Source organism: Dendrobates tinctorius, unplaced genomic scaffold, assembly GCF_039654945.1.
Source record: "Dendrobates tinctorius isolate UK_male_01 unplaced genomic scaffold, ASM3965494v1 ptg000503c, whole genome shotgun sequence".
Classification (NCBI taxonomy): Eukaryota; Metazoa; Chordata; class Amphibia; order Anura; family Dendrobatidae; genus Dendrobates; species Dendrobates tinctorius.
Window position 1 is genome coordinate 928,310 of NW_027362162.1, and position 17,744 is coordinate 946,053.

Below are 17,744 nucleotides of genomic sequence, written 5' to 3' on the forward strand. Positions count from 1 at the left end.
CTTTCCCCGCCGGAGCGCCTCCTCTGCCGCCTTTCCCCGCCGGAGCGCCTCCTCTGCTGCCTTTCCCCGCCGGAACGCCTCCTCTGCTGCCTTTCCCCGCCGGAGCGCCTCCTCTGCCGCCTTTCCCCGCCGGAACGCCTGCCGGTAACACTTCTCTTGTCTGTCATGCTGCAGCGCGCCGTCACCCCCTTGACGGTCTATTCTGCTCAAGTGCAGAAGTATAAAGATTGCAGACACTGTATGTTTGCAGCAACAGCCTTTTGTCTGTGATATTTCATCTTCCTACAGGGTTTTTTCTTTTGCAACTATTTTGTTTTTTTGTTTTTTTTTGCCCCTTCCAAGAAATTGCTCCACTTTCTCCTACATTAGAAACTCAGCGTGTGCAATTCTGTGTTCTCTCTAGACAGAGGCAGCCATACTTTCTCTCATGGGTTTCCGCTTAGACGGGATCTTCACAGCAACCTTGTTACCGCTGCTCCTTACCATGGTAAGACGGGACGTCACGGCACTGGCAGCCTCACGCTTCATTTTCATGTTGCATTTATCACCTTTTCTTGTCTTCAAATGCAGATTTTGTTCCTTGGCCCTCTGGTCCAGCTGTCTCTGGATTGCCCGTGGGGTTTTCTTGATGGCTTGAAAGTTGCTTTTGGTAAGTATTTCTCTCTGAGTGCGACCATGGCACTAATGTAGGGACACTCTGTATGGCACTTTCATCCTGGGTCTTTTTTTTTTTCTTGTCCTTGCTTGCAACCTGCAGATCCCTGTTTCTGGATGCTCTGTTTCACTGACATGCGATATGGCTTCGTAACCAGGTGATTGTGCCTCTTACAGAGGAGTTGGTCTTTAGAGCCTGCATGTTGCCCATGTTGGTACCATGTACTAGTCCAGGCACAGCTATTTTTACGTGTCCACTATTTTTTGGCATTGGTAAGTATAGAATTATATAAATGTAGTTCCATTTACATATCTTTTCTGTTGCAAATTTTCAGATTTGTCCCACAACACACACGTTACATTGATTAACCCCTTACCCCCAAGGGTGGTTTGCACGTTCATGACCGGGCCCTTTATGAGGTGGTAACTCTGAAACGCTTCCATGGATCCCGGTGATTCTGACATTGTTTTCTCATGACATATTGTACTTCATGTTAGTGGTAAAATTTCATTCAAATAACTTGCATTTATTTGTGAAAAAAACGGAAATTTGGCGAAAATTTTGAAAATTTCGCAGTTTTCCAACTCTGAATTTTTATGCCCTTAAATCACAGAGGTATGGCACACAAAAAACTTAATAAGTAACATTTCCCACATGTTTACATCAGCACAATTTTGGAACCAAAATTTTTTTTTTGTTAGGAGGTCATAAGGGTTAAAAGTTGACCAGCGATTTCTCATTTTTCCAGCACCATTTTATTTTTACGGACCACATCACATTTGAAATCACTTTGAGGGGTCTATATCAGGGGTCCCCAACCGCCGGTCCGCGGCCCAGCACCGGGCCGCTGCAGTGCCCTTGCCGGTCCGCGGACACAAGGGGAGCCAGGGGCGGTCAGTGGCGTAGCGGGGGCTGGGGCTGCGCGCAGCAGTTCTTAGCGGCGTGTGTAGCGGCGGCCAGGGAGCGATCCAAGCAGCTCCGCTGCCTGCAAGAGGGAATAGCAGGAGCGGAGCTGCAAGGACCCGTCCACTGCGTCCAGCTTCCTGCCCGCCGCCCGCGCTTCCTGTCTGACTGACAAAGAGAGGAGCGCGCCGCTGCTGTGTCAGAGCGAGGAAGCGCGGGCGGCGGGCAGGTGAGAGGAGAGACGTGGTGTCTGTGTGTATGTATAATGTGTGTGTGTGTGTGTATGTATGTCTGTCTGTGTGTGTACATGTATGTCTGTGTGTGTGTGTTTGTCTGTGTTTGTGTAGCCTGGCCCTGCAGGAGATGGGGACATGAGGAGAAGACCGTGATGGGGAGAGAAGGCCATGAGGGGGTAATGGGAGAAGGCCATGATGGGAGTGATGGAGAGACGGCAGTGATGGGGTGAAGGCAATGATGGAGAGACGGCAGTGATGGGGTGAAGGCAATGATGGGGAGAAGGGAGTGATGGGGTGGTGGCAATGATGGGGAGAAGGGAGTGATGGGGTGAAGGCAATGATGGGGAGAAGGGGTGATGGGGAGAAGGGAGTGATGGGGTGAAGGCAATGATGGGGAGAAGGGAGTGATGGGGTGAAGGCAATGATGGGGAGAAGGGGGTGATGGGGTGAAGGCAATGATGGGGAGAAGGGGGTGATGGGGTGGTGGCAATGATGGGGAGAAAGGAGTGATGGGGTGGTGGCAATGATGGGGAGAAGGGGGTGATGGGGTGAAGGCAATGATAGGGAGAAGGGAGTGATGGGGTGAAGGTAATGATGGGGAGAAGGGAGTGATGGGGTGAAGGCAATGATGGGGAGAAGGGGGTGATGGGGTGAAGGCAATGATGGGGAGAAGGGGTGATGGGGAGAAGGGAGTGATGGGGTGAAGGCAATGATGGGGAGAAGGGAGTGATGGGGTGGTGGCAATGATGGGGAGAAGGGAGTGATGGGGTGAAGGCAATGATGGGGAGAAGGGGTGATGGGGAGAAGGGAGTGATGGGGTGAAGGCAATGATGGGGAGAAGGGAGTGATGGGGTGAAGGCAATGATGGGGAGAAGGGGGTGATGGGGTGGTGGCAATGATGGGGAGAAGGGAGTGATGGGGTGGTGGCAATGATGGGGTGAAGGCAATGATGGGGAGAAGGGGGTGATGGGGTGAAGGCAATGATGGGGAGAAGGGAGTGATGGGGTGAAGGTAATGATGGGGAGAAGGGAGTGATGGGGTGAAGGCAATGATGGGGAGAAGGGGTGATGGGGAGAAGGGAGTGATGGGGTGAAGGCAATGATGGGGAGAAGGGAGTGATGGGGTGAAGGCAATGATGGGGAGAAGGGGGTGATGGGGTGGTGGCAATGATGGGGAGAAGGGAGTGATGGGGTGGTGGCAATGATGGGGTGAAGGCAATGATGGGGAGAAGGGAGTGATGGGGTGAAGGTAATGATGGGGAGAAGGGAGTGATGGAGTGAAGGTAATGATGGGGAGAAGGGAGTGATGGGGTGAAGGCAATGATGGGGAGAAGGGAGTGATGGGGTGGTGGCAATGATGGGGTGAAGGCAATGATGGGGAGAAGGGAGTGATGGGGAGAAGGGGGTGATGGGGTGAAGGCAATGATGGGGAGAAGGGAGTGATGGGGTGAAGGCAATGATGGGGAGAAGGGGGTGATGGGGTGAAGGGAGTGATGGGGTGGTGGCAATGATGGGGAGAAGGGAGTGATGGGGTGAAGGCAATGATGGGGGTGATGGAGCACTCATTCAAAACCTATGGTGAGTTGAGTCACATTATAAATGTTATTTAATTATAAGTATGCACTGCTACACTACAACCGTGTACATAGCCCCGCTCCCTTATGACCAAAGCCCCGCCCCTGCCACACCTCCATCCCCGCCCTGCCGCGCCATGGAAGAATGGTCTTGCTTGAAACCGGTCCCTGGTGCAAAAAAGGTTGGGGACCACTGGTCTATATGATAGAAAATACCCAAAAGTGACACCATTCTGAAAACGGCACCCCGTAAGGTGCTCAAAACAACATTCAAGAAGTTTATTAACCCTTCAGGTGCTTCACAGGAATTTTTTGAATGTTTAAAAAAAAAAAAAAATGAACATTTAACTTTTTTCACAAAAAAATTACTTCAGGTCCAATTTTTTTTTTATTTTACCAAGGGTAACAGGAGAAATTGGACTGCAAAAGTTATTGTGCAATTTGTCCTGAGTACGCTGATACCTGATATGTGGGGGAAACCACTGTTTCGGCGCATGGCAGAGCTCAGAAGGGAAGGAGCGCCATTTGACTTTTTCAATGCAAAATTGGCTGGAATTCAGATGGGATGCCATGTCACGTTTGGAGAGCCCCTGATGTGCCTAAACAGTGGAAACCCCCCCACAAGTGACCCCATTTTGGAAACTAGACCCCTTAAGGAACTTATCTAGATGTGTGGTGAGCACTTTGAACCACCAAGGGCTTCACAGAAGTTAATAACGCCCGGGCGTGAAAATCATATTTTTTTCCACAAAAATGATGTTTGCCCCCAATTTTTTATTTTCCTAAGGGTAACAGGAGAAATTGGACCCCAAAAGTTGTTTTGCAATTTGTCCTGAGTATGCTGATACCCCATATGTGGGGATAATTTTATTATTTTTCCCTAACTAACGGGGTGATAACGGGGGGTTTGATTTACTATTTATGGCGGTTTTTATGTTTGGCAGCTGTCATATGCTAAATAAAAGACGCTTTTTATTGTAAAAATAGTTTTTGCATCACCACATTTTGAGAGCAATAATTTTTCCATATTTGACCCACCGAGTCATGTGAGGTCTTATTTTTTGAGGGACGAGTTGACATTTTTTATTGGTACCATTTTCGGGCATGTGACATTTTTTGATCGCTTTTTATTCTGTTTTTTTGGACGCAGAATGAACAAAAACCAGCATTTCATGAATTTCTTTTGGGGGGTGCGTTTACACTGTTCCGCGTGTGGTAATATTGATAAAGCGGTTTTATTCTTCGGGTCAGTACGGTTACGGCGATACCTCATTTAGGTCTTTTTTTATGTTTTGGCGCTTTTATGCAATAAAAACAATTTTATATAAAAAATAATTATGTTTGCATCGCTTTATTCTGCAAGCTATAACTTTTTTATTTTTTCGCTGATGACGCTGTGTGGCAGCTCGTTTTTTGCGGGACAAGATGACGTTTTCAGTGAAGCCATGGTTTTTATATCAGTCTTTTTGATCGCGCGTTATTGCACTTTTTGTTCGGCGGTATGATAATAAAGCGTTATTTTTTTGCTTTGTTTTTTTATTTTTTAAGGGGTTTCGCTAAAGAGGTTAACAAATGGGACAGTTTTATAGGGCGGGTCGTTATGGACGCGGCAATACTAAATATGTGTACTTTTATTGTTTTGGGTTTTTTTTTTATTTCTAAAAAATGAATTTATTAGGGTTTTTTTTTTTTATAAATTTACTCTGTCGCCTCATTGGGGGACACAAAACCATGGGTGTTATGCTGCTGTCCACTAGGAGGCGACACTATGCATAATCTGAACAAGATTAACTATGGCTCCTCCTCTGCAGTATACACCCCTGGACGGCGTCCGCCTTCTCCAGTTTTTGCTTAGTGTCGCAAGGAGGCACACCTTTTTTCCGTTTTTCTTTTTCGTCCGGATACAGATTTTTAGGGGTGCCCAGTTGAAGTGGAGATGGCTATTCCCCATGTCGCTCCTTCCACAGTCCCTCGGGTACTGGTCCGAAGTTGAGACCCCTCTCCTTCCCCAACCCCTTTGGGGTCTGGGTTGAGGTCGAGGCGAGGATGAAGACCCCCTGACGGTGACAGACGCACCCTCCCTAATGCCCCTCAGGGGGCATTAGGTTGAGACACCTCAGGTAGAGTCGGTGAATAGGTAGCAGTCTGCACCAGGGACCCCAGACCAGCTGTGGGATCCTGCTGGGGCCGGGGGAGGGTGCAGGCAGACATGGAACAGCAGAGACAGGGCTCCCTGCGCCCCGTCTCTGCAGCAGCGGCCTCATAGCGCCTCACAGGGACCCCTAATCAGGAACCGCTACCCCTGCTGCCCCCACCGCGAGCCAGTCGCCCATTCCGGGGGGGTCTGGTGCAGATCCGACCCCCTCCCGGACTACCGCGCCGCCCTGGAGCCCTTCTGGGCATCAGATCTCTACTTGAGACCGCGGCTTCGGCCTAGCTGAAGCCGCCGCCTTTTCTCCGCCCGCCCCCCGGATGACTAAAATGATACTCTATAGTGTCAGAGGAGGGGTGGATCGAGGCAGAAAGGGCGCGTTTTTACATAGCCCAGCACGCCCTTTTCAGCTCTCCGCCCCAGCTCTCCGCCCCCTCCTTTCTCTCCTCAGCGTCCCGGTGGCCATTTTTTGGCTGCAGGCCATATCCCACAACGGACGCATGCAGCAAGCAGGAGAACCACAGCAGTCTCCGGGGGGCACAGAACTGTAAATTGGCGCTGGACCTAGGAGCACACTGGTGGGGTAAGATCACAGCTGGGTTCTCTTTACTCAGCTGTGAATCCATATTACCTATACGGCTCTCTGTGAGTTCCTCTGCGTAGCCACACCTGTAGCATCCCTGAGAGCCAGCGTCTGTGCACTATGCCAGGCTCAAGAAACTGGCAGGACTGTTTCTATGCATTCTGCACAGCCTGCAAAACCACTCTCCCCAGTGGCAGCACGTAGCCGCACTGCCGGGATTGCATCCAGAACTCTGGGTCAGAACCCCAGGGAGTCCCTACCAATGCTTCAGTATCAGATACCATGCCGGAATGGGCTACTCAGATGTCACAGTCTATGACACAGTCCATAGATAACTTAACCGCTACATTGCTGCAAGCTCTGCAGGGTTGTGGCTCTGCTGTGAACATTACCCAGCAAACGGACAACTTGTCTCAGGAACATGCTGTTTCCGACTCTCACAGACGTAAACGGACCCACAGGTCGCGATCACCTGCGTCGTCCTATAGCACACGGTCAGCCCCCCCAGGGAGAGGCACCGTCATTCCAGGTCACCTAGGCAGTCCCCTATCAGTGACAGACAATACAGTTCTCCACAGAGATCCCCTACCACAGAGGACCTCCGCCCCACATCGCCCACCAGGGAACGTCTTAGCGATACACAGGATTCGGAAGGCATCTGTGACTCCGACTCAGACAACGAAACGGAGAGGTCTGTGGTACCTAGAATCATAGAATCATAGAATCATAGAATTGTAGAGTTGGAAGGGACCTCCTGGGCCATCTGGTCCAACCCCCTGCTCAAAGCAGGATTCGCTAAATCATCCCAGTCAGATGTCTGTCCAGCCTCTGTTTGAAGACTTCCATTGAAGGAGAACTCACCACTTCTCGTGGCAGCCTGTTCCACTCATTGATCACTCTAACTGTCAAAAAGTTTTTTCTAATATCTAATCTGTGTCTCTTCCCATTCAGTTTCATCCCATTGCTTCTAGTCTTTCCTTGTGCAAATGAGAATAAAGTTGATCCTTCTACAATGTGACAGCCCTTTAGATATTTGTAGACAGCTATTAAGTCTCCTCTCAGTCTTCTCTTTTGCAAACTAAACATTCCCAAATCCTGCAACCTTTCCTCATAAGACAGGGTTTGCAGACCGGTCACCATTCTGGTCGCTCTTTTCTGAACTTGCTCCAGTTTGTTGATGTCTTTTTTAAAATGTGGTGCCCAAAACTGGACACAATATTCCAGATGAGGTCTGACCAAAGAGGAGTAGAGGGAAATAATGACTTCACGTGATCTAGACTGTATGCTTCTGTTAATACATCCTAGAATTGCATTTGCCTTTTTTGCTGCTGCATCACACTGTTGACTCATATTCAGTCTGTGATCTATTAGTATACCCAAGTCTTTTTCACATGTGCTGTCACTTAGCCCTATTCCTCCCATTCTATATATGCTTTTTTCATTTTTATTGCCCAGATGTAGTACTTTGCATTTCTCCCTGTTAAAAACCATTCTGTTAGTTGCTGCCCACTTCTCCAGTTTATTTAAATCTTTTTGAATCCTCTCTCTCTCTTCTCTAGTATTAGCTATCCCTCCTAGCTTTGTGTCATCAGCAAATTTAATCAGTTTACCCTCAATTCCTTCATCTAAATCGTTGATAAAGATGTTGAACAATACAGGGCCCAGGACAGAGCCCTGTGGTACCCCACTTGAGACATTCTTCCAACTGGATGTGCAGCTATTTACGACCACTCTTTGGGTCCGATCACTAAGCCAGTTATGAATCCACCTAACAGTTGCCTTGTCCATTCCATACTTAGTCATTTTTTCAATAAGGATTGTATGAGAGACTTTGTCAAATGCTTTGCTGAAGTCAAGATATACTATATCTACAGCATTTCCTTGATCCACCCAATCAGTGATACCGTCATAGAAGGAAATTAAGTTAGTCTGACATGACTTATTAGTTAGAAACCCATGCTGACTCTGTTTAATCACTTCATTCTTATCCAGGTATTGACATACATGTTGTTTAATAATTTGTTCAAAGATCTTTCCTGGTATAGAAGTCAGACTCACCGGCCTATAGTTGCCTGGGTCCACCTTCTTCCCCTTTTTGAAGATAGGAACAACATTTGCTCTTCTCCAGTCTTCTGGCACTTCTCCTGTTCTCCAAGAATTTTCAAAGATTATGGAGAGGGGTTCAAAAATTTCTTCTGCTATCTCCTTCAGTACTCTGGGGTGTAATTCATCTGGACCTGGAGACTTGAATTCATTTAGGTTAGCTAAGTGTTTCCTCACTATCTTTCTGTTTATAGATATCCTGGATTCTTCTATTCCCTTAATAGGACAGTGAATAACAGTTGATGTTGCATTTCCTTTCTGAGAGAAAACAGATGCAAAATAGGAATTTAAAAGTTCAGCCTTCTCAACATCCTGTCTTACCATTTCATCATTTTCATCCTGTAAAAATCCTATAGCATCTTTGACTTTTCTTTTACTTTTGACATATCCCCAAAATCCTTTATTATTGCTTTTGACATCTCTTGCAAGCCTCAGTTCATTTTCAGCTTTAGATAATCTGATTTGTGCCCTGCAGGTTCTGCAGACAGCATTATATTCTTCTTTAGATATGCCTCCCTCTTTCCATTTTATAAACATTTTTTTCTTCCTTTTTAGCATGTGCTTAAGTTCTGTGTTCATCCATCCTGGTTTCCTTAAATGCTTCCTATTCTTCCCTCTTTTCGGAATTGTTAACAACTGTGCTTTGAGAATTTCATTTTTCAAGATTTCCCATCCTTCCTGGACATTTTTGTCTTTAAGGATATCCAGCCATTGGATCCCTCCAATTCTCTTTCTGAATCCCTTAAAATCTGCCTTTCTGAAATCTAACCTTGACGTCTGAGTCTTCACAGGTCTTCCACCTCTAGTTATCCAAAATTCTAAAATAGCATGGTCGCTACCTCCTAGGGTCCCAGCCACTTTTACCTCCTCAACCATTTCCTCCCTGTTTATAAGGATTAGATCCAAGGTAGCAGTTCCCCTTGTTTTCTCCCCTACCTTTTGGAAGATAAAGTTGTCAGCAAGAGAGGATAAGAATTTCCTTGACCTGTTAGTTTTGCCTGAGAGAGATTCCCAACAAATGTCTGGATAGTTGAAATCTCCCATGACAACTATGTCATATTTTTTGGAGAACTTGGCCATCTGATGCATAAAGAGTTCATCTATATCTTCGGCTTGCACAGGCGGCCTGTAGTAAATGCCTACAATGGTGTCCTTTCCATTGTTCTGTCCTTGTATTCTTACCCAAACAGTTTCCACAGAACTCCCAGTCTCTGAAGCTTCAATCTCTGTGCAGATATACGCGTTTCGAACATACAATGCGACACCCCCTCCTCGTTTATCAAGTCTGTTTCTTGCAAATAAGTTGTATCCTTCTAGTCTTGTATTCCAATCATGTGTATTGTCCCACCAAGTTTCAGTGATTCCAATTACATCATATTTCTTTTCCTGTGTTAGTAGTTCCAATTCTCCTTGTTTGTTGCCCATGCTTTGTGCATTAGTATAGAAACATTTTAGTTTGTGATTGGTTTCTCTTTCTCCAATATTTTTATTAATTAGATTCTTTCGTCTTTGTTCTTCCTTTCCACTTCTAATAGCAGAGTTCTCAATAGCATTTGTCAGGTGTATGGCTTTTTCTGGTCTTTTGCTTCCCTTCCCATGTTGTTCTAGTTTAAAGCTCTCCTTACAAGTGTAGCAAGGCGACTTCCAAATACATGCTTTCCAGTCTTCGTAAGGTGCACCCCATCTCTAGCAAGTAGTCCATCGTATAAGTAGTTCACTCCGTGATCCAGAAATCCAAATCGTTGCTGACGGCACCATCGACGTAGCCAGTTGTTCACCTGCAGAATCTTATTCCACCTCCTTGTTCCATGGCCATCCACTGGGAGGATGGAAGAGAAGACCACCTGCGCTCCCAGTTCTTTCACTTTCTTGCCTAAGTCTTCAAAGTCTCTGCAGATGGTTTCCAGGTCGTTTCTTGCGGTGTCATTTGTCCCCACATGTAGTAGCAGGAATGGGTAGTCATCTGTAGGTCTGAAGAGTCCTGATATCCTGTCAGACACATCTTTAATGTCCCCCTAGCAATACAGCGCTAGTTGAGGACATAATTTCTGCCATCCATCAGGTGCTGGAAATTTCAGATCCAGCCTCGGAAGCCCCAGGACATAAGATTTGCTTTGAAAGTGTTCTGAAACCGCCTAAGGTCTTCCTTAATCACCATGAGTTTCAAATGATACTTACTAAGCAGTTTTCGCAGCCCGAGAAAAAATTTGCCAATTGCAAATATCTGGAAGTGAAGTAACCCTTCTCTCAGAAGGACACCAAAGTGTGGACAGATCCCCCCCCCCCCCACGGTATCTAGACTAGCAGCACAGACCATACTCTCACTGCCAGATGGCTCAACCCTCAGGGACGCAGCAGACCGCCAAGTAGAACGCACGGCTTGTTCCATTTTCGAAGCGGCAGGGGCCTCCCTAGCCCCTGCTTTTGCTTCAGTTTGGGCGGCCAAGGCCATCCTGGCTTGGGCCAAAAAACTTCAGGAGGGGCTTCAAGCTTCAAGTCCCGGGCTCTCGGACCCAGCGGTAGTAGCAGTCTACATGCTTCATGCAGCCCTAGACTCAGCAAGAGGTCTAGCGGGGATAGCGGCAAACGCCATTACGATTTGGCGTATCCTCTGGCTGCTGGAATGGAAAGCGGATGCGGCCTCAGAGAAGTCCCTCACCCATCTTCCGTACCTCAGTAGAAGGCTTTTCGGCGAAAAGTTGGACACAATGATATCCAATGCCACTGGGGGTAAGAGTACTTCTCTGCCTCAACTGAAACCTAAACGCACGTTTAAACGGCGAAACCAAACAAGATTCCGATCTTTTCGGAATTCTTTGGTCTGGTCCGTCTCACGCCCAGCGCAAAATTGTAACCGCTCTCCACGCAGGGACAACTCACGGCGGCGCCGAGACCGGACAGGATTTGGCAGTCAAAAGCAGGCCAAGCGAAACCCAAGGGAGGAAAACCTCAGAACTTCGCTTCATCATGACTCACGAACTCCGGAAGACATCCCACCAGTAGGCGGGCGACTTCTACTCTTTCAGCAAGTCTGGCTGCCTATTACAGAAGACAGGTGGGTCAGGGAAATAGTGTCTTCCGGATACAAGATAGAGTTCACTTCCACTCCACCAAACCGGTTCTTCCTCTCTACTCCACCAGACTAGGCCCGTGCCTTTCACCAAGTGGTCTCCTCTCTCCTTCAAGCATGAGTCGTAGTACCAGTACCCGCGAACGAAAGATTCCGAGGGTTCTACTCCAATCTATTTGTAGTTCCCAAGAAAAGAGGCAGCGTCAGGCCCATACTAGACCTAAAACAGCTCAACAAATATGTACGGGTCCGTCATTTTCGCATGGAGTCCTGTTTTGAATGAGTCACCGAGGAGGAAAAAACAAAAAGCAAGCTAAGCCCAGAAAACTGGAGAGGTTGGTAACTAGCGGATTGCAGACCCCTGATCCTGTCCACAACAACTAGCAGTAGCCGTGGAGTGTGACTACGGAGGTCCTAGACGCCTCGTCACGGCCGGAGAACTAAATAAGCCTAAAGAAAGAAAGGGGAAATCTAAACTGCCCCAGAGCAGACCCCAAAGCAGTAGACAGCCCCCAACATGTATTGTCGGTGAAACAAGAAGAAAACACAGACACAGATAGAAAGATAGGCTGAGCAAACGATGGGGCCCTCACTAACTAGAAAGGACAGGAAAGAAAAGCTGCTGTCTGCAATCACGCAAAAAACCCTGCCAAAAAAAATGTCCAACACGTCTGATAGAAAAAGGCCCTGAAGTCGCTAGACTTCAAATCACTATATCAGCACTCAGGTATATTCTGAAGACAGAGCAAAAGAGATCAGCTGATCAGAGACAAAATGCGGATTCAGCCCAATCCCAGCCAGGGCTGGCTGAACACAAAAACTAAGTAAACCAAACAAAAACTCATATGAACAATAGCAGAGAAAACTTAGCTTTCAGAAGGCAGGAACCAAACTGGAAGCCAGAAGCCACAGTCAGGAAAAATCACCAGCAAGAAACTAGGGAGTTGGCTGCCTTAAATCCAATCAGAAACTCCTGATGTCCAATCACAGTCCTCTTCCTCAGGTGGCCGGTCTCTGCCATTTAGATCAGCTTCATTACCTCCCTTCACCAACAGAGGGAGTCCAGATAGAGAACTCACTACTCCTCTGTCAGCACAGCCAGCTCCATAACCCTCACCAGAAGCCAGAGGCAAACCCGAAAATGAGCTCACAACAGCACCCACCCCCTTGAGGAGGGGTCACCGAACCCTCATCCACGCCACCGGGCCGATCAGGATGGGCCCGATGAAAAGCACAAACCAATCTATCGGCATGAATATCAGAGGCAGAGACCCAAGAATTGTCCTCCTGGCCATAACCCTTCCACTTGACCAAATACTGGAGTCTCTGTCTAGCCAGACGAGAATCCAGTATTTTCTCTACCTCATTTTCCACATTACCTTCAACCAATACAGGGTCAGGAGGTGCAGCCATAGAAACTACTGGCTCAACATATCCCTTCAACAGCGACTTATGAAACACGTTATGGATCTTAAACGTAACAGGAAGAGCCAATCGAAAAGAAACCGGATTAAGAATCTCCAAAATCTTGTAAGGTCCAATAAATCTTGGCATGAACTTTGGAGAAGCCACCTTCATAGAGATATTCTTTGACAACCAAACCACATAACCCACTTTAAACCGGTGACCAATGGTCCTATGCCGGTTAGAAAACCGCTGGGCCTTTTCCTGGGAGAGAGACAACTTATCCACTACTTGGTCCTAAATCTGCTGCATTCTCTGTACCACAGTGTCAACACCTGGGCAGGCTGAAGATTCCACTTGCCCTGAAGAAAATCGAGGATGAAACCCAAAGTTACAGAAAAAGGGCGACATCAAGGTGGCAGAACTAGCTCTATTATTTAAAGCGAATTCGGCCAAGGGCAAAAATGAAACCCAATCATCCTGATCAGATATAAAACATCTCAAATAGGACTCCAAAGTCTGGTTTGTTCTCTCCGTCTGCCCATTGGTCTGAGGGTGAAACGCAGAGGAGAAGGACAACTGAATTCCCAGCTTGGAACAAAAGTCTTTCCAGAATCTGGAAACAAACTGAACTCCTCTGTCCGATACAATGTTCTGAGGAATCCCATTCAACCGAACCACCTGTTGTAAAAACAAGGGTACCAACTCTGAGGAAGATGGCAACTTTGGTAGTGGTACAAGATGGACCATCTTAGAGAATCTATCACAAATCACCCAGATAAGTCATTCTCTGAGAGACAGGAAGATCAGAAATAAAATCCATTGAAATATGGGTCCATGGCCTCTTAGGCACCGGCAAGGGCATCAACAACCCACTAGAGCGAGAACAGGGTTTAGACCGGGAACAAGTTCCACAGGACTGCACAAAATTCCTGACATCACGAGAAGGCGGGCCACCAAAAAGACCGACTCACCAAATCTCTGGTGCCAAAAATACCTGGATGACCAGCCAATGCGGAGCAATGAACTTCAGACATCACTCTCTTCCTCCACTGGTCAGGAACATACAATTTTCCCATAGGACAACGCTCAGGTTTGTCCTCCTGGAATTCTTCCAGAGCACGTCTCAAATCGGGCGAGATGGCAGAAAGAACTACCCCCTCACCTAGGATGGTAGTAGGCTTGGTCACAATAGGAGAATCAGCAAAGAAACTCGTAGAAAGGGCGTCTGCCTTAACATTCTTAGTGCCTGGAAGAAAGGAGACCACAAAATCAAAACGTGTAAAAAAACAAGGCCCACCTAGCCTGTGTAGGATTCAAGCGTTTGGCCGACTCAAGGTAAATCAAATTCTTGTGGTCAGTGAGGACCACAACTTGATGTCTAGCTCCCTCCAACCAATGTCTCCACTCCTCAAATGCCCATTTCATGGCTAAGAATTCCCGATTCCCCACATCATAGTTGCGTTCAGATGGGGAGAACTTTCGGGAAAAGAAGGCACAGGGATTCATTTTAGACGTCACCGGATCTTTTTGGGACAAAACAGCTCCTGCACCAATCTCTGAAGCATCTACCTCCACCTGAAAAGGAAGTGAGACATCAGGTTGCCGCAAAACCGGAGCAGAAGTGAACCTCCGCTTCAGCTCCTGAAAGGCCGAAACAGCCTCTGAAGACCAATTCAGCACATCAGCACCCTTCTTAGTTAAATCAGTCAGTGGTTTAGCAATACCAGAAAAATTGGCTATAAATTTACAATAAAAATTAGCAAAACCCTAAAACTTCTGGAGAGCCTTCAAAGAAGTGGGCTGCAGCCAATCATAAATGGCCTGTACCTTGGCCGGGTCCATTTCAATAGTTGACAGAGACAAAATAAATCCCAAAAATGAAATCCTCTGTACACCAAAAAGGCACTTTGATCCCTTAACATACAAGGAATTCTCCCTCAAAATCCGGAACACAGTCCGAACATGTTCCACATGAGAATCCCAATCCCTGGAAAAGATCAAAATATCATCCAGATAGATGATCAAAAACTTATCCACAAAGTCCTGGAAAATATAATTCATGAAGGATTAGAAGACAGAAGGGGCATTAGTGAGCTCAAAAGGCATCACCAGGTACTCAAAATGTCTCTCCGGAGTATTAAACGCCGTCTTCCATTCATCCCCATGCTTGATGCGAATAAGATTATACGCCCCCCTGAGGTCAAGCTTAGTAAACCAGCAAGCACCTTTGACTCTGGAGAAGAAATCAGGGGTAACGGATACTCAAATTTAACCGTAATTTTGTTGAGGGAACGATAGCCAATACAAGGCCTTAATGAACCATCTTTCTTGGCCACGAAAAAAAACCCAGCACCTAAGGGCGAAGAGGATGGTCTAATATGACCCTTCTCCAACGACTCCTTAATATGAGATCGCATAGCCTCGTGTTCGGGTATAGATAAATTGAAAAGTCGACCCTTGGGAAATTTACACCCAGGTCTCAACTCAATTGCACAGTCATAACTCCTATGAGGAGGCAAAGACGCAGACTTGCTCTCACTAAATACATCATAAAAATCAGCCAAATAGTCAGGAACATCATGCGACTGGGGAGAGGTGGAGAAAACAGGAGTGTCACTAAGAGCACACCGACAACCCCAACTCACCACAGACACAGATTTCCAATCCAAAACCGGATTATGGATTTGCAACCAGGGAAAACCCAGAACAATGGTATCATATAAATTATGCAACACCAAAAATCTGCCATTTTCTTCGTGGTCTGGGGCGACCCGCATTATCACCTGGGTCCAAAACTGAGGTTTATTCTTCGCCAAAGGAGTAGCATCAATACCCCTCAAAGGAATAGGTGTCCGCAGAGGTGTCATAGGAAAACCACAACGTTTAGCAAAATCCAAGTCCATTAGATTCAAGGCCGCTCCTGAATCCACAAAAGCCTTCACGGAAAATGTGGATAAGGAGCAGATCAGAGTAATTGCCAAAAGAAACTTAGGTTGTACACCACCCACAGCAAATGTGTGTGCAAAACATTTCTCTCGTTTAGGGCAGACAGAAATAACATGAGAGGCATCTCCACAGAAAAAACACAGCTTATTACGCCTTCTAAACTCCTGACGTTGCGCCCTAGACAAAACTCCATCACATTGCATAGGTTCAGACATTTGTTTAAAATGTGGCAGCGCCTCCCGTGTAGTCTTGCGTTCACGTAAACGCCGATCAACTTGAATGGCTAATGACTAGAGTTGAGCGAAACAGGTCGAAAAATTTCAAAAGTCGCCGACTTTTGGCAAAGTCGGGTTTCATGAAACGAAACCCGACCCTAGGATGAGATCGGCCACGAGGTCGGCGACTTACGCGCCAAAGTCGCGTTTCAAAAGTTTGTTTTGCGCTCTTTTACAGCCAATCAGGATCCACGGACACTGTGGGCAACGTGGTGACATAGGCAAGGGTCCCCAAAATCTTTCAGAAGGGCATGCAAGTGATTGGCTTGCTTTGGTGGGCGTCACAGGGGGTATAAAAGGGTGTGCACGCCGACCGCCATCTTACTTCTGCCGATCTCAGTATAGGGAGAGGTTGCTGCTGATTCTGTAGGGAGAGCGTTAGGCAGGGAAGAAGACAAAAAAACTGCTTCTGCTGCTAGCAATTTGGCCTGCACAACACACAAGTCACTGTGTGTGCAGTGCAAGGGGAGGCTATATTGTGGTGTATCAGTGGTGTTGGTTGTTGGGCTGCCTTTTAAGGCTTCCTGACAGGCTGGCATTGCTGTTTACCCACTGCTCCGCAAACTGCTTTTTTAAAAGCAATCCAATCTCCCTTATCCTGTAGTCACTGGTCACAGCTGTGCCATCGAGCCTGTCACATAGCGCTCAGATATTCATTGGGCCTCACACAATCCACAAGTGTCCAGTGTCCAAAAGTGTGCGCAGAGATTCAAAATCTCCCTTATCCTCTCGTCACTTTGGTCACAGCTGTGCCATCGAGCCTGTCACATAGCGCTCAGATATTCATTGGGCCTCACACAATCCACAAGTGTCCAGTGTCCAAAAGTGTGCGCAGAGATTCAAAATCTCCCTTATCCTCTCGTCACTTTGGTCACAGCTGTGCCATCGAGCCTGTCACATAGCGCTCAGATATTCATTGGGCCTCACACATTCCACAAGTGTCCAGTGTCCAAAAGTGTGCGCAGAGATTCAAAATCTCCCTTATCCTCTCGTCACTTTGGTCACAGCTGTGCCATCGAGCCTGTCACATAGCGCTCAGATATTCATTGGGCCTCACACAATCCACAAGTGTCCAGTGTCCAAAAGTGTGCGCAGAGATTCAAAATCTCCCTTATCCTCTCGTCACTTTGGTCACAGCTGTGCCATCGAGCCTGTCACATAGCGCTCAGATATTCATTGGGCCTCACACAATCCACAAGTGTCCAGTGTCCAAAAGTGTGTGCAGAGATTCAAAATCTCCCTTATCCTCTCGTCACTTTGGTCACAGCTGTGCCATCGAGCCTGTCACATAGCGCTCAGATATTCATTGGGCCTCACACAATCCACAAGTGTCCAGTGTCCACAAGTGTCTGCAGAAATTCAAAATCTCCCCTGTCCTATAGACACCTTGTACCTTGTTTTACATTATTATATAGTTTGTTGGATTTTGTCTACATTTCTACCAAAAATGAGGAAGGCTGGTGGAAGAGGCCGTGGAATTGGGCGGGGGTTGGCAGCTGGTAATGATGGTGTTGGTGGTGGATCTGATGGTAGTGGCAAGAGCAAAATAGGACCGAATGCAGGAGGTGTTGAGCCTGCGTCATCGTCTGGCTACATAAGGCCTCGAACGCTTAGTTTTCTAGGAGTTGGCAAACCGCTTTTAAAGCCAGAGCATCAGGAAAAAGTTTTGTCTTACATTGCTGACTCAGCCTCCAGCTCTATCGCCTCCTCTTCTTCAGTTGTAAAAAGTAAAAGCACTGAGTCGTCATTGGAGGCTCATGTTCATGAACCACACCTTTCCTTGTGTCCTTCACCCCAACCAAGATTGAAGGATGACGCAGGCCATACTACTGATTACTCCA

At 47.1% G+C, this 17,744-nt stretch overlaps 1 long non-coding RNA gene and 1 pseudogene across 1 annotated transcript; both read left to right on the forward strand.

The window, feature by feature from the left end:
- Positions 1-17,744, forward strand: part of LOC141078106 (uncharacterized) — a 766,429-nt pseudogene that overhangs the window by 727,572 nt on the left and 21,113 nt on the right.
- On the forward strand, positions 431-2,094 carry LOC141078107 (uncharacterized). The gene is made up of 3 exons (XR_012227654.1): positions 431-487; positions 571-649; positions 758-2,094. It is a non-coding gene; the product is annotated as an uncharacterized lncRNA (long non-coding RNA).